The sequence below is a fragment of the Eutrema salsugineum genome, unplaced genomic scaffold, assembly GCF_000478725.1.
Source record: "Eutrema salsugineum unplaced genomic scaffold, Eutsalg1_0 scaffold_3, whole genome shotgun sequence".
NCBI classification, from domain to species: Eukaryota; Viridiplantae; Streptophyta; class Magnoliopsida; order Brassicales; family Brassicaceae; genus Eutrema; species Eutrema salsugineum.
The window spans coordinates 11,241,352-11,255,039 of record NW_006256756.1 but is presented as its reverse complement, the minus strand read 5'-3'; positions in this window follow the sequence as shown (position 1 = coordinate 11,255,039).

Genomic DNA, 13,688 nt, shown 5'->3' with positions numbered 1-13,688 from the left:
ATTGAGAATGGGGCTGCAGACCATCTCTCAAGGCTGAGGATTGAAGAAAAAGTCCCCATAGATGATGCTTTGCCTGAAGAGTCTCTGATGGTGCTCCATTCCTACTTGGAGTTTGAGGAAGTAGAGAGCATTCAAGAAAGGAGGATGCCTTGGTTTGCAGACATAGTGAACTATCTTGCATGTGGGGTGGAGCCTCCTGAATTGGATGCTTACAAGAGGAAAAAGTTCTTCAGAGATGTCCAGAGATACCATTGGGATGAGCCCTACCTCTATGTTCTGAACAAGGATCAGCTGTACAGAAGGTGTCTTGCTGAAGAGGAGATGCAACCTGTGTTGCAAGAATGTCATGGTTCTGCTTTTGGAGGTCACATGGGGGCATTCAAAACTGTGGCAAAGGTTCTTCAAAGTGGGTTTTGGTGGTCTACAATGTTCAAAGATGCCCAGTTGGTGGTTTCAGCATGTGATGCCTGTCAGAGGCATGGGAACATATCTAAGAGAAGTGAGATGCCTCAAAACCCCATTCTGGAAGTTGAGATCTTTGATTGCTGGGGGATTGACTTTATGGGGCCCTTCATTTCATCCTATGGGAATCAGTACATACTTGTTGCTGTGGACTATGTGTCCAAATGGGTTGAGGCCATTGCTTCCCCTACCAATGATTCCAAGGTTGTAGTGAAGCTGTTCAAGAGCATCATCTTCCCAAGGTTTGGAGTTCCAAGGGTTGTCATCTCTGATGGAGGATCCCATTTTGTGAACAAGACTCTAGAAGGTTTATTGAGGAAGCATGGAGTTAAACACAAGATAGCTACTCCATATCATCCTCAAACTAGTGGCCAGGTTGAAGTATCCAACAAACAGATCAAAGCCATTCTTGAGAGGACTGTTAGCTCAAGCAGAAAAGATTGGAGCAAAAGGGTAGATGATGCATTGTGGGCTTACATGACTGCCTTTAAAACTCCAATTGGAACATCACCATTCAGTTTGCTATATGGGAAGAGCTGCCACCTTACTGTTGAGCTGGAATACAAGGCCATGTGGGCTGTGAAGTTGTTGAACTTTGATATCAAGACAGCTCAAGAGAAAAGGATCATGCAACTTCATGAACTTGAGGAGATTAGGCTTGAGGCTTTTGAAAGCTCAAAGATCTATAAGGAGAAGACCAAGGTCCTGCATGACCAAAAGATTCTGAAAAGAGAGTTCAAGAATGGTGATTTGGTGTTGCTATTCAACTCTAGACTTAAGTTGTTTCCAGGAAAGCTTAAGTCTAGGTGGTCTGGACCTTTCAAAGTTCTTGAAGTGAGGCCTTATGGTGCCATTGTCTTGGAAGGAAAGAATGGTCAGGAATTCGTGGTGAATGGACAGAGAATCAAGCATTACTTAGTTTCACAAGGGAAAGAGGAAGCTACAACAGTTCCTCTTCTTGATCCACCAGCCTGTTAAACAGGTTCTCAAAGTCAAACTTAGAGACTTTAAACAAAGTGCTCTTGGGAGACACCCCAAGCTTATCTTTGTACATAGTTCTTTTGATTTCTTCTCTTTTCCTTTATGTTTTAGAACTTTTTGATGGGTTTTGTGAGTTGGTCTCAAGTACTAGGTGATCCTTGGAGAACATTAGCTTGTGATGAATGGAATGGAGCATGTGAGAGAGCTGAGAGGACTGTTTAAAGCCAGAAAAAACTTGAAGAACGCCTCAGTGCTACCTAGGTGTGCGGGTTAGTGCATGAAGAGCCCAGGCCGCAGCAAGACTCGCGATTTACTCCGGCCTGGGCGTGCTACCTGGTGTTAAAGGACCCTGGCCGCACGAAACCATGAGAAGCCCGACATGTTTAAGTCCCAGTTACTGCGGCTTGGGAGTGCGGGTCAGAAGAGAGGAAGCTAGGCCGCACATCTATTCGGAATTTACTCCGGCTTGAGTGTGCGACCTAGAAGCATGGAAGCTGAGCCGCACCAGAAAGAAGAAGGCCGAGAGTTCTAAGTGCTAAACTGTGCGACCTGGTGCTGCGGCCTGAAACCCAAGGAGGCTAAGTCGCACGATCATTCGCAATTCACTCCGAGATGGTCGTGCTACCTGGAAAGAAGAAGGCCAGGCCGCACTAAACAGAAGGAGTCCAAAACGCCTAAGTCCAAAACTGTGCTAGCTGGTGCTGCAGGTTAGAAGTAAGGGTTCCAGGCCGCACAAAAAGAAGGGAGGCCAAAGAGTTTAAGTCCCAAAACCTGCGAGTTAGGCGTGCTACCTGGGAGTAAAGAAGACCAACCCGCACATATACTCGGAATTTACTCCAAGATGAGCGTGCTAGCAGGGAACATGAACATCAGGTCGCAGCAGGAAAAGAAAGGCCGTTTTGTTTAAGTCCAAAAGTCTGCGGCATAGTTGTGCTACCTGGGAACATAGGAAACCAAGTCGCACATGCACTCTCAATTTACTCCGGGTCAGCTGTGCTAGCTGGGAATATGAAGACCAAGCCGCAGCAAAAAGAGGAACGGCCAGAATGCCTAAGTACCAAAGGCTGCGGGATGGTTGTGCAGGTTAGACAGAGGATTACCAGGTAGCACAAAAATATATCCGGTTCTGCACCGAGACGATCACACGGCTCGATCCTGACGGTTCCTGGACGCACAAAAGAGAGAAGAAGGCCGGTCAATGAGAAAAGGACGGGTCAAAGCCTTGACTGGTCAAAATAGATCTATTGACCACCAGTCCAAAGGCTTCACCCTGTCCCACACTCTCTCTTTCTCACAACAAACCCGAGTTTGCAACTCTCTCTCTCATTTCTCTCCATTGTTTTCACCATATCTCTCTCATTTCTCCACCAAAATTGTTGATTCAAAGTGCTCTGAGCTCGTTTTTGAGTTGTTAACATCATCCTGATTGCATTTCGAACTCGTTGCATCTGAATCCCAAGGTATTCCATCCTGTTAAAAGTCATCTCTTTCCATGTTCTTCAATGGTGATTTTTGAACTTTAAGGTGTGGAATCGATTTTGATAGGTTGTTTTAGACCTTGGGATTATTTTTATAAATGCTAGGGTGCTAGATAGTCTTGGAAAACAGAGCACTTTGTTGGTAATTACTTGTTCTTGAATTTTGAAAATTGTTGCAAGTAATTCATGAAAGAAATCGATTTTTTTTAAAGAGATGAATTGGTTTCTTGCTGAGTCCCTGCGTTGCACTCTTGTTTTTGCATTGCTATGAATTTATTTGATTGATTCTTAGCTTGAGAAACTTGTTCATGTGCTGTTGATATCGATTCTTGCAACAATTTTTTTCAAAATTTTGAAGACTTTTGTGAGGCTTATCCTTGTACTAACAATATTTTTGAGAATACTCTTTGGCCAAGAAGAAGATGACTGAAAGAACCAACTCTTTGGCCAAGAAGAAGGGTCCTGCATCAAAAGGCAAAGGTTTGGTCTCAGGAACTTCAAAGCCAAGAGACAAAGGTCAAGGTGCAAAGAATACCACAAAGCAAGGAAAGTGTGATCCAGCGCCAAAAAGGACAAGGCCTGAAGGAAGAGCTTTGGTGGTTGCTTCTGGTTCCAAGAAAAAGGGGAAACAGTTGGCTGTGGTATCTGAGAGTGAACAGACTGAAAGTGACTCCAGCAGCTCAGCTGGTGGTTCCCAAGGCACCATTGAAGAGGGATCAAAGAAGTTCAAGAAAACTGAACCAGAAACACTTGATTATCTGGCTAAGTTTCAGCAGATAGAGATCCAGCAAGGGAGATTCCCTGATTTGGACTTTCTGAAGAAGATTGGCCTCTATGAAGATGTCAAGACTTTGCTTGGGAACATGGGTGTTGAGTCACTTTTGGAGATGAGAGAAATCGCTTATGAGCAAGAGTCCCAAGAGTTCTTGGCCTCCCTTGAAGCTTTCATTTACTACCCAAGGGATTCAAGAATCATTCAAGGAGATGGGCTTGGACATGTGGAGTTTACTGTGAAAGGGAAGGAGTATTCAGTGTCATTCAGAGAATTGAATAAGATCTTTGGGTTTTCAGCACCTAGAAATGAACTTCTCTCCAACCAGGTCAATCTCAGAAAAGATGAGATCCAACTTCTATGGAGATCAATTGCTTCTGGGAAGTACACAGCTGGAACAGCTAAGGCCTCTTGGATAAGGAATCCAGTTCTGAGATATGTACACAAGATTCTCTCTCACAGCTTCTACTTCAAGATTGATGTTGGAAGAGTTCACAAAGGAGATCTGATGCTTCTTGGTGTAGGGCTGAGACCGCTGATGCCAACACATGAAGATGGCGAATACCCACTTTGCCTTGCATCTCAATTAGCAAGGTCTTTGATGTTCTACAAAAAGTGCATGTGGGGTTCTACAAAGCAAGATGCAAAGCTGACCCATGGATGGGTGGTAACAAAGATCTTGAAAGCCATGGGGTACAGATTCAAGGAGAACAAGGCAAAGTTTGATCTGATTAATGAAGCACATTTGTGTAGGATTGGCTTCCTCCAAGGAAGAGTGGGTACCAAGGTAGTCTACAACTTCAAGACACTCATCAGTGAGCCAGCCCAAGTTCTCCTACCCAATCCCTCCATCACCACAGTCCAAGTTAAAAGGAACATTCACTTCTTCTTGCTGAAGGAAGATCTGTACAATGTCCAAACTGATCCACCAATCCTCACATACAAGCAAGCTTGCAGAGAAGAAGCCTCCAAAGGAAAGAAAGCAACCGCTGAAGATGCTACCACAAGTGCAGCTGGTGCTCAAGATGATGATCTGCCTCCACCTCAAAAACGTTTTGGTGGAAACAGATATCACTTTGATGATTACAACTGGGAGGAACCAGGCACTTCAGGGTTCAGAGCTCAACAGAAGATTGGTATTCTCCAACAATGGTGCAAGTACCAAGACAAAACCATCCACAAGATGGCCAAATGCATCAAGGAGATGAAGAAGAGGATCAAGAAGCTTGAAAACCCTTGCAAAGGTGGGGCTCCAGCACCGGTTTCACCAAGGAACAGAGAGGAAGTTGGGGAGAGTTCCATGAACTGCACAGCCTTGGTCACATATGGAACCACTTGGGTAGATCTTGACGACGGGACTGATGAGGCCAGCCACCATTCTTGGGAAACACCGTCAGGCCACACATCGAACCCCTCCTACTCATTGGGGTCTGATTTCAACAGCCACTAGGTAACACTCAAAACCTTGTAAATAGCATGTAGACTTTCTTTTTCTTTTGCATTTTGCCTGTTTGCTTTGGTTTCACTTCTTTCTCATACTTTTATAACACAAGGGACTGTGTTATTTAAGTGTGGGGGAGGAGTTTTATCCTTTACTAATCATGTTTTCTATTTTCTTATTTTACACTTTGAGTCTTGAGTCACATTCTAGTTGCATATTCATCTAAATGATATAAAAACCAAAAAAATGGAAAAAAATCTGAAAAATTTACACAAAAAAAAATGATCATGTAGTTGCATTCTCATTTTTAGGATTGAGTCTAGATTGCATTTGCATATAGGTTGCATCTTGCAAGGAGTAATGATAGGTTTTCTAGAGAGTACATCACTTTGAAAACTTGAATTGAATATGCTTGTGAATCTTTTTCTGTGCTTGCAAAGTCTGAAATGATTTGAATCTGAGAAGCAAGTTTGAATTGAACTCAACTCTAATTAAGTGGGAACCTTGAACTTGACTTGAAAATATCTTGTGATGCATTGTTTGAAAAAGCTTGTGGATACCAATATACATACTTGAGCTAGAACCACTGTTTTTACCACTCTTTTCCTTAGCTCAAGTAGCTGAATCCACATCATGGATCAGTTCCCATACCTTGAACCCATCCTTCTTTTAAGCCAATGTTTGTGTGTGAATTGGAAGGCCACCTTGGATCAAACTTAGCAGAAAGTGTTAGGTTTAGAGCGACAAGGGCAGGTCTGATTGAGTGCTGTGTTCCAACATCAAGGAACTGAGAGTTTTGGCGAGGAATAAGTGTGGGGGAAAAGACTTTTTGGTGAGTGGAAAAAGGTGAGATGAGTGGGAAAGAGAGAGTGAAAATAGCTAGGGGAATGAAAGAAAAAGAAATCAGTCTTGGTGTTTTGAGAAAGTGAGCTCTGGTTTGTTGAAAAGAAAGAGTCTAGCCTCTAAGTAAAAAAGGAAGAAAAGAAGCCAAAAGGCTCAAATGTTTTGTTAAGAAAGAAAGAAGAGGCTAGAAGTTGTAAAAGAAAAAGAGCTGTGTAAAGTTTGAGTTCCAAGACTTGAAAGGAAAAGTGAAAAGTAAATCCCCTAGTGAGAGGAAAATGAGAGTGAAAAGTGAGGATTTTTGAGCAAGTGAGGAAGCTTTGAGTAGAGGGTGGGGTGTGATGAGTCTTTGCCCTTGTATGCATAGGTTGCTTTTTACCTTTAGCATTCTGCCAAAGTTTGATCATTCATAGAGAGATCCCTTTGCTGCATTTAACCCACTTGAACACTGATGAGATCATTTTAATCTCACAGCCTCTCCCTAGCCAAGCCAGCTTGTTTAAACCTTGCATCATGAGATCCACCTGATAAAAGCTTAATGAATGTGAAAGAGTTGAGAGAGAAGAACTTGTGGAGATTCCTTACTGAGTTGATATATATCTGAGTATGACTTTGCATTGCATAATTGAGCATGAACTTGAATTCTCATTGTGATCACTTCTCTCAAAAAGAAAATGTGAACTCCCATTGCATACAACCTCTTTCTCTCATTTGCTCTTTTTGCTTGAGGACAAGCAAAGGACAAGTGTGGGGGAGTTGATATGTTCATAATTTGCATCATTTAGGTTGCATAAATCATTCCAAATCATGTTTTATTTCATGCATTTTAGGTCCTTAGGGTTTGTTTTAGAACTTAGGAGATGCATTAGGTCCCAATGAGTCTTTGCATGTTTTGAGTGTCTATCAGGTGAATTTGGAGCTGAAAAGATGAATCCAGGAAGTGGAATGGTGAGAAAAGCTTCAAAAAGTGGAAAAATTGGGTCTATGGAGGTTATCGGCCATTCTCGCTGGCCAGGAAGGTTTTACCGGCCATTTTCATGTACCGCGGGAAGCTTTACCGGCCATTTTCATGTACCACGAATGAAGTGTATCGGCCAAAATCTCCGGGTGCAAACATGTCTCAGATATCGCCTGTCCGGGGAACCTTCCGGTCCGATTCAGACGGCGGGTGCTTCATATAAGTTGGAGAGCATTGCATCACGGTCTCATAGCAAGTGGAATCGTGGAATTCGGACGCGTGATCAGAGAGATAAGCTCGTCGGAAGGAACCCCTATCTCGCAGGTATTCCGGACCGAGCAGATCAGTTCTGAAGGATGCGAAGGGCGGTGCACTTACAGGCCGATTCAGTTTCCGGGTCCTTCATGAGAATCAGAGACATTTGAGTCTTCTTTCCAGAAAGTCCAAGAGCATTCAATTCGGATCTATGAGCAGGAAGATACGGTCTCCGGAATGGACACATGTCTAGACGCCTCTCTCTGGTCGTTACATGCACTGCAAAGATGTGCCCTCCAGGAAGCCTTAAACTTCCCAAGCACCGAAGCTTCCTTCACCAAAGTTGGAGATAAATGAGTCCTCTGTCTTCTGCAACCAAAATCATTCAATTCGGACAAGTCTCATAGGAGTTACACTCTCCGGAATGCGAAGTGGTCTAAGCTGCTCTGGATGCTGCGAGATGGTCTTGCGACTTGGTTAACCCGCAGGCCTGAAGATGAACGCCTGAATGCTGATGCTGCGAGTTGAAATGTGCGGATAAACTATCACTGGAAGAGATCTGAAGCTCCCGAGCAAGAGAAATGCTAAGTCCACAATCGTGCGACTTAGGCATGCGAGTTAGCCGCGCCTGGAACTATGCCGCACGATCACTCGCAAATCACTCCGACTTGAGCCTGCGACCTAGGTGCAATAGAGACCAACCCGCACAGTTTGTACATTCCCCAGAAACCGCCTTAGCCCTGCGAGTTGGAGAGGAAGGAGACCAAGCCGCAGCAACACTCGCAAAACACTCCTACTTAGGCGTGCGGCTAAGACAAGGCGATTCAGGCTTCACAAGACAAGTCTTCATCTACTGCGACTTAGGTGTGCGACCTGGGACATACTGGACCAACCCGCAGTAATTCCCACTTTATCCATTAAAGCCGGGTCAGGACCCGGTTTGTTCCGGGCTGACCCGGTTCGTTTTTAAGAAAGTATAAATACTTTTTAGGGTTTTTTGGGAGAGAATTAAGTTTTATTCCCTTCGTCTCTTGCCTCTTTTGTGAAAGACTCCATTAAGAAGAGAAATATCTATATTTGAGTGTTTAATCAAGAGAGTTTAAAGAGATCTGGGTGTTTAAAGCTGTTTTCTTTTGAATCTATCATCTCCATCTCCATTTCTCATCATTAATCATGCTAATCTTCTCAACTTGCAAAGGTTTAAGAGAGATTAGTATGATTAGTGAGTAGTCACCCTAATGAGGTTCTAGATGTGTAGGTTAGGGTGCTAAAGTGTTAGATTAGGAGTGCTTAGGGCTAGATTCATTGATTCATCTCTCTAAACAGCTGTTCTCTATGCTAGATCCTTGATAATCACTTGAGATCTAGATTCTGGGAATTTCATGCACCAAAAGTGTTTGATGAAATTTCTGAAAGAGCTGTATTAGAGGTTTAAGCATTTTTCTGCATGATGATGTATTGTTATTTGCTTGAATGATCATTAAGAGCTGTTTGTTAATGCATATTGATTCATGTTTCACAAATGGGAATTTGGTTTGAAAATGGATTAGTATAGGGGTTAATACCTTCATGAGAGGATTAACCTAGATTTGAGTTCTTAATCATTTGAATCATGTCTCATCATTGTCATTAGCATTTCTAGTTTAGCACCAAAGCACCCTAACCAACTATCATGTCTAGAATCTCATGCCTCCATCATATCATATTCACATCATTTGTCATTGCTTAGTTCTTGATTAGTCATTGTCATTAGTCTTTAAACCTGTTTAATTTTGTTAGTTGTCATTAGTTAACCAAAACCCACTCTTGTTTGCTTGAATTAAGAACTTGATCATATAGCTTAGTGTCTATCACCACATTCTTGGATTGATTAACCTCTTTGTGCTACTTTGACAAGGGGATTGATAGCCCTGAGACTCTAAAAAGTCTTATCTATCAGAACATCGAGTACTGCTTCAAGAACAAGGCGGAGAGCTGCTGGAAGCTGTTGATCGAATTACGTTCTTGCCTTGAGAACCATTCTAGTGCGGCCCCTTTGAGATGCTCTCAAAACAGCAGACAATAACCGGCGACTTTTTCTTGCTTGGTCAGGTTGGCAGAGTTCCTCGTGAAGGCTTGTCCCATTGCTATGCGGAACGCCGTGATATGAGTTTTCGGGTTGGTGGTTCCTTCATAGAAAGGGATCCTGACTTTTCCGGGCTCGGGGATCCTAGCATCTGTGTTCCTCGTCGCGAACGGGGTTCTTTTGGTTTCCTCGAGCATTCGATCAATCTCTGGCGCGACACTTGTCGCATTATGCACTTGCGATTTCATGGCTCGTATCTCTGCCACTGTCTGAGCCATTAAGGCTCGCAACTCTTCGATCTCCAAGGTCTGCGCGCGGGTCATTCTCCTAGGTGGGCGAGGTCGCTCCTGGTCTTCTCTCCTCGACTTGTCTTTGAACTCTGCCTGCTCGACCCATTGGAGATTTTCCTCTTCCTCGGTTGGGTTGTTATCATGAAACGGGTCTGGCGACTTCGTCAACTAGAATGCCATTTAGTGCCGAGGCGAGCTATTCTTGACTTATCCGCCGAGCCGAGCTGTTTTGTTGCGAGTTCCTTGTTATGTCGCTCTGATGGGAGACCACATCGATCACGTCGTTCTCCTCCTCATCGCCTCGTCGCCTTGAATTCTGACGAAGCAGGTGTGGCTCGGTCATGTTGACTCGGGTAGCTGCGGGAGTTTGTTCGCCGAGGTGACGAAACATTAGCGGAGCCATGGGATTTCTTATGCCGCTACCGGATGCTCCTGCAGGTGTCAAGAATTCAAAATGTCTCCTGACTCTATCTGTCGGATCGGAGATCCTAGCTCTCCAAGTTGGGTGCCGTTTTTTGGCCGTCATTGCGTCAAGTCTCTCCGTAATCGCCTCGTTCCTCTTGTCCTGCTCGTCGATTTTCTGCATCAACGTGGCCATCATGTTTTGCATCTCCTCCTGGGCTTCGGTGGTTGTCGTTGTCGTGCTTGATGGTGGAGTGTCTTTCTCCGCGTCGTTGTTGTTGTTGTCGTCTCCGGGTGCGTCGGTTGCCATGTTCTTCGGATCTTTAGCTCTTGACGATATTGAGTAAGAAAATTTTGAGCCCCCACAGACGGCGCCAAATTGTGTGAGCCAAAACTCGCACAACCAAAAATTTGTTAAGGAAAACTTAAGGGATCCGAAATTTCTAGGGTTTATCGCAAGAACAGTAAGATCAAAAGAAGGTTTTTGCTGAAAAGTGTTTAAGTCTTATTGCTCTCGAGTTGTGAAAAATTACATCATGAATTGTTTACAGCGACTATTTATATGGAGTCTATGAACCGCCTAGCCGAGAATCTCGGGAAAGATTTTTGGAATATTTCCTTATCGTTTCGTGCGGCCGCAGCCATAGCACTTTGCCTAGGGTTTTTATGGGCGTAGGTCCTTTACGATCTTGGCTCATCTCATTAAACTAGGACTAGCTCGGCCCAACACGAAGAAAAGCGGCTCGGCCCATTCTTCCTCTTGCTCAGCTCGGCCCACTCTTTGTTCTTCTCACGGCTTGGCCCATTTATCTTCTTCCACGGCTCGGACCACTCATCTTGGTGAGCACAGCTCAGCCCACTTTTTTTGTGGGACGGCTTGGCCCATATTCGCCGGGCAGCTGTTCCTTCTTGCCAAATCGGTTTTCTCCAGTACTTAGTCATTTTTGATATGGTTTTATCCGCTTGGGGTGAAATCGACCCCAACAAATATGAAAAGTCAAAAATTGCAGAACATGAAAAGACACAACCTCGGTTTGGAGATCTGCTCTGATACCACTTGATATGATCCTAGGTGTGAGGATCAAGCTCCGGAATGCTCTCCAATGGTTTTGACGAGTTGAGTGTGATATTTAATGATGTGCGAAATGAAATAGTTTAAGATGGATCTGTGAATAATGATGAAACTTAGTGGAAGTGCCTTGATACTTCTAAGAGATATGAAAGGTCTCTTAGACTATCAACAGATTGATATGCATGTAATGAAAGGATAAAGATCCAAATTCACTAAACAAGCTTGATCAAACAATTTAGAGAGAAAGTTTTAGAATAAAAGGTTTGATAAAATGAAGAAAGGAGAAAGAGTAATACATATAGAGTTTCCCACGCCTAGAAAATAACAAAGACAATTAATGACTTATTGAAACTCTAAAAATCAAGTTTGAATTCAAATATTGGCTCCTCCTCTTCCTTGGATGAATTTGGTGAGTAAAATGGGCTGGGTTTCATCAAAAGGCCTTGTTTGGAAAACCCAATAGTACAAAACCAAACGAAGGGAAAAACAGCACCAGTCACAACACCTCTCCTGATGAACTCTTAAGTGGCTTGGATCACAACCAGTGTAGTTGGATTAGCACACTTAAGACTGCCCTGAATAGAGTGTAGTAGTTTGTGAAACGCTTGCTTGAATTTTATTGCCTTTGATCTTGTCATGATCTTCTTCTCCATTTACTTCCTCAGGTTCCAGCTGCTCCTTGTCTCCCTCTTTACCTGCGGTAACCTCTGGTTCAAGCTCTCCCTCTTCTCCATTAGCTTCTTCAGTTCCAAGGCCGGCCATAATCATATCAGGATTCTACAACAGCTGCTTCAGGGTCAACAAATTTTTGAAAGTCAGTTTGCATCTATGCAGCAGGACATCAAGGAATTGAAGCAAAATCAGGCCTCTAGCTCAAGGAACCAAGCCAAACTACCTGGTAAGCCTGAACCAAACCCAAAGGAGTATGCTAAAGCCAATTACACTGAGAAGTGGCAAAGAACTACCAGGTGTAGAGTACAACAATCTGATCATTGAGGACAATGATCAAACTGAGGGGGAGGCAGCCTTAAAAGATGATCAAGTTGCTGAAAGATCAAGGAAAGAAAAGGGTAAAGAGGTGGAAAAGGAACCTGAACCAGAAAAGCTATATGTTCCACCACCTCCATACCAACATAAGCTCCCATTTCCAGGGAGATTCAAGAATCAGCTTGTAGACAAGGCAAGAGCTGTATTTGAGAAGACTCTCAATGAGACACCACTCACAATGCCTCTCATTGAAGCATTTCTAATGATGCCAAAGCTGGGTAAGCTGTGCTTGGCCAGAGGAAGGACAGAAAACTTCATGTGATCAACTATGCCAGTAGAACCCTTGATTCTTCTCAAGAGAAGTATGCAACCACAGAAAAGGAAATGCTGGCAATAGATTTTGCATTTGATAAATTCAGAAGCTATCTGGTGGGATCAAAAGTCATTGTGTACACTGATCATTCAGCCATCAGACATCTAATGACCAAGAAGGATGCCAAGCCTAGACTTTTGAGATGGGTCCTCTTACTTCAAGAGTTTGATATGGAAGTACAAGACAAGAAGGGCATAGAGAATGGGGCTGCAGACCATCTCTCTAGGTTAAGAGTGGACTATGAAGTCCCTCTTAATGACTCTCTCTCTGAGGAATCATTGATGGTGCTTAACTCTTACTTGAAGTTTGAGGAAGTGGATAGCATCCAAGAGAAGAGAATGCCCTGGTTTGCTGACATTGTGAAATTTCTTGCTTGTGGAGTGGAACCACCAGAACTTGATGCTTACCACAGAAAGAATTTCTTCAAAGATGTCCAAAGATACCATTGGGATGAACCTTACCTGTATGTCCTGAACAAAGATCAGCTGTATAGAAGGTGTCTTGCTGAAGAGGAGATGCAACCTGTGTTGCAAGAGTGCCATGGATCAACTTTTGGGAGTCACATGGGAGCATTCAAGACGGTGGCCAAGGTTCTTCAGAGTGGGTTTTGGTGGCCTACTATGTTCAAGGACGTTCAGAGGGTTGTTTCAGCATGTGATGCCTGTCAGAGGCATGGGAACATTTCAAAGAGGAGTGAGATGCCTCAAAATCCAATATTTGAGGTTGAAGTTTTTGATTGTTGGGGAGTGGACTTTATGGGGCCATTCATCTCATCTTATGGGAATCAGTACATATTAGTGGCTGTGGACTATGTGTCCAAATGGGTTGAGGCTATTCCTTCCCCTACCAATGATTCCTAGGTGGTGGTCAGGTTGTTCAAGAACATAATCTTCCCAAATTTTGGAGTACCCAGGGTTGTTATTTCTGATGGAGGTTCTCATTTTGTGAACAAAACCTTGGAGGGATTGCTGAGGAAGCATGGAGTGAAACATAAGGTAGCTACTCAAACTAGTGGCCAGGTTGAAGTGTCTAATAGACAGATTAAAGCCATTCTTGAGAGGACTGTTAGCTCAAGCAGAAAAGATTGGAGCAAAAGGCTGGATGATGCATTGTGGGCTTATATAACAGCCTTTAAGACTCCAATTGTGACATCTCCTTTCAATCTGCTATGGGAAGAGCTGCCACCTTCCTGTTGAGCTGGAGTACAAGGCATTACGGGCTGTGAAGTTGCTGAACTTTGATATCAAAACAGCTCAAGAGAAAACAATAATTCAACTCCATGAACTTGAAGAGATCAGGTTGGAAGCTTTTG